Source organism: Cetorhinus maximus, chromosome 8 (genome assembly GCF_964194155.1).
Source record: "Cetorhinus maximus chromosome 8, sCetMax3.hap1.1, whole genome shotgun sequence".
In the NCBI taxonomy this organism is placed as follows: Eukaryota; Metazoa; Chordata; class Chondrichthyes; order Lamniformes; family Cetorhinidae; genus Cetorhinus; species Cetorhinus maximus.
In genome coordinates, this window is record NC_135886.1 from 132,014,976 (window position 1) to 132,018,804 (window position 3,829).

The 3,829-nt window shown below is 41.8% G+C and overlaps 1 pseudogene; it reads left to right on the forward strand.

Annotated features, from left to right (window-relative positions):
- The first annotated feature begins 1,257 nt into the window (after positions 1 to 1,257).
- LOC144683343 (acyl-CoA-binding protein pseudogene) lies at positions 1,258 to 1,666 on the forward strand (annotated as a pseudogene).
- Positions 1,667 to 3,829: the final 2,163 nt, after the last annotated feature.

The window sequence follows — 3,829 nt, forward strand, 5'->3', positions numbered from 1 at the left end:
CCCAGCCGAGATGAGAGAAAAGGTAAAAGCAAAATACTGTTGATGCTGGAAATCTGAAATAAAAACAGAAAATGCTGGAAAAACTCTGCAAGTCTGACAGCATTTGTGGAGAGAGAAACAGAGTGAACAGTTCGAGTCTGTATGACCCTTTTTCAGAGAGGTAACTGGTACACTTGAGGAATTTACAATTGAGAAGGAAGAGGTATTAGAAAGGCTATCTTTCCTTAAAATTGACAAGATACCAGGACCAGATGAGATGCATGCGAGGATACTGAGGGAGGTGAGAATGGAAATTTCAGAAGCACTGGTGATAATCTTCCAGTCTTCCTTAGACACAGGCGTGGTGCCAGAGGACTGGAGAATTGCGAATGTTACACCCTTGTTCAAAAAGGGGTGCAAGGATAATGCCGACAACTACAGACCAGTCAGTTTGACTTCAGTGGTAGGGAAACTTCTGGAAACTGTAGTTTGGGACAAAATCAATTATCACTTAGATGGATGCAGGATAATTAAGGAAAGCCAGCATGGATTCATTAAGGGAAAATCTTATTTAACTAACTTGGAGTTTTTTGATGATGTAACAGAGAAGGTTGATAAGGGCAATACTGTTGATGTAGTGTATATGGATTTTCAAAAGGCATTTGATACAGTGCCACATGCTTGACTTGTGAGCAAAATTCTAGCTCATGGAATAAAAGGGAAAGTAGCCACTTGGTTAAGAAATTGGCTGAGTGACAGGAAAGAGAGAGTAGTGACCCTTGTTCTTCTTGATATATATTAATGACCTAGACTGTAGTGTGCAGGGCATGATTTCAAATTTGTGGATGATACAAAGATTGGAAGCATTGTCAGTTGTGATGAGGATAGTCTTGAACTTCAAAAGGACATAGACATATTGGTGGATTGGGCAGACAAATGGCAGATGAAGTTCAATGCAGAGAAATGTGAGGCGATTCATTTTGGCAGGAAGAATATGGAGAGACAGTATAAGATATAGGGAAAAACTCTAAATGAGGTGCAGGAACAAGGGGACCCGGTGTATTTGTACATAAGCCATTGAAGATGGCAGGGCATGTTGAGAGAGCAGATGGTAAAGCATATGGTATCCTAGATTTTATTAATAGGGACATTGAGTATAAGAGTAAGGAGTTCATGTTATACTTGTATAAGACACTAGTTAGGCCTCATCTGGAGTACTGTGTCCAGTTCTGGGCGCCATATCGGGACCATGCGGGTGGAGCGAGGAGACAACAGCAGCAAAGGCACAGGGTGATTTTGAAAAGGCAGCAGAAGAGGTTTAACAGCTCAAATCGAAACCATCTGATGATGAAATGTTGACTATCCACAGTCTGTACAAACAGGCAACCATTGGAGATGTGAATACAGATCATCCTGGCATGTTTGATTTGAAAGGAAAGGCCCAGTGGGATGCGTGGAACAAATGTAAAGGAACAAGTAAAGAAGAGGCAGTGAAGGTGTACATCTCAAAATTTCAAGAACTGAAAGATAAATATGGCATGAATTAAAATTTGACCTTTTAAAGAAGGCCTGATTTTTCGTCTACAATTGTAGAAAAAAGCACTGACTCATTGAGCTAATTTGTTTCCTCTTGATAATGTACAGGGGAGATGATATCTGAATGAAACCAACTGCCTTAACGGTAGCTATATTTGTGATTAATTTTATACTAATACATGGTAGTTCATATTACTTGATGTTTAACCATATTAGTGGATTGAATACTGGCTTTACTGTAAAACTGATGAAAAAAATAAATAAAATTGCATCACAACTTAAAAAACAAATTCTTGAGGAAGGATGTGAAGGCATTGGAGACAGTACAGAGGAGAGTAACAAGGATGATTCCAGGGATAAACAACTGTAGCTATGAGGATAGATTGGAGAGGTTGGGTCTGTTTTCCTTGGAGAAAAGAAGGCTGAGAGGAGACTTGATAGAGGCATTCAAGATCCTGAGGGGTATGGACAGGGTAAGTAGTGAGAAACCGTTCTCACTCAAGAGTACATCAAGAACCAGAGGGCACATATTCAAAATAATGGGCGAAAGGAGCAGAAGTGATGTGAGGAAAAATTTTTTTCCCAGAGGGCGGTTGGAGTCTGGCACAAACTTTCTGAAAAGGTGGTGGACGCAGTTTCGATCGAGGTATTCAAAAGGGAATTGGATTGCTATCTGAAAAGAAAGAATGTGGAAGACTACGGTGATAAGGCCGGGGAGTGGGATTAGGTAGAATGCTTGTTTAATTAACCAGTACAGACTCGATGGGCTGAGTGGCCTCCTTCTGCACTGTAAAGATTCTGTGATTCTATGTGGGAATGGGGAAACAGTACCGCTCACAATATGATGTAGAGAGTCAAATGATGGTAGACTGTGCATTCAAGAAGGCAGCTCCCCAATACCTTCTCAAGGGCAATTAGGGATGGGCAATAAATGCTGGCCCAGCCAGCGATGCCCACATACATAAATGAATAAAAAAAGAAGAATCTAGAAGAAGCAAGCATGGAGACAATTCCCATGCAGGGCTATATCCTGGAGATATATAGTTATGAAATGATAATAAACACTTAATGTTCAACCATCCAGATTGCTCAGTGAGACACCAAGCAACCCTTACAACAGGTTGGCAGTGAAGGATGGACCCTGAAACCCCGAAAGCATGAAAAATTAAAGAAACTGCAGTCTGACCCGCCAGGAGTGTGCCTGAATCAAAGACACAGCTGGAGATCGCCCAAAAAATTTCCATTGCCGGACCTGATGGAACGCAGAGTCCAGGGAAACTAACCAGATCACCAAAGGGCTGAGCAAAATTCGTAAAGGAATAAGAGAGAAAAAAAAGGCTGAAAGGCAGAAGAAGAATCCACTGTGCAGATGAAAGGAAGAAACGGAGTGAACGCAGGGTCATAGGACCTAGCCAGATCACAGCTCAGGTGAGCAAAATACAATCAAAAGGCAGAAATGACCTTTTACAATTGGCAGCGGTCAGGATCAGCACGAGGGTACCAGGGCACAGCTGGAAGAAATTCTCAGCATGGGTCCACAGCCGGCACCATAACACGTGGCAGCCCAGCTCGACTGAATGAAAAAAAAAAGTTTTAAAACTGAACGCAGAGTTGAAAAATTGCCTTCCAGTACATTTTCTCCGATTTAAAAACTCACTAGATAGCCGAAACGTCTTGCTTTGACAATTTTCCGCAAAGTTTAAAAAGTTAAAAAAAAACAGCCCTGTCAGTGCAGCGGGAGCCCGCCGAAACCCGACAAGCGCGGGAAGAACAAAGAGAAGGAAAAAAGAAACGGTTACTTGTGGAGACATCTTGAAAGAAAGAAAAATTAAAGCTGTACGCCCTTCTGTGGAAAAACAGCCATGGATAGCACAGTAACATTAGCAGACCAACTTAGTCTAAGGCAAGTGCCAAACCAGACCCAAAATTGGGTGTCATGGAGAAGAAAATATTTTGATTACAGCTTTGATATGATATTTCAAGTCTTCGACAAATATTTTAACTCCAAGCTGTGGAGAGTGCGGACCTTAAAGAAAGGTCTAGAACACCCCCAATAAAGCCCTGAAGAGGTAAGGAGACCCCAGGGAAAGGGAAGATGGTCGCAGACCATGTCAGTGCAATGAAGTGCATGAGCCAAAGAGTTTAGTGCAGAGGAAAGAAGAGATTGAGAAGCAGCCAAAAGGCTTAAAAAATAGGACTTCTTGAAAATGCTGACTGCAACAGCAGGTGGCAGTGCGGAGCGAGCAGATGGCTTTGAATGAAGGAAAGCTATCTGATGTAACCCAAAGCAAAAAAAAATCCTGCAAAAAACAAA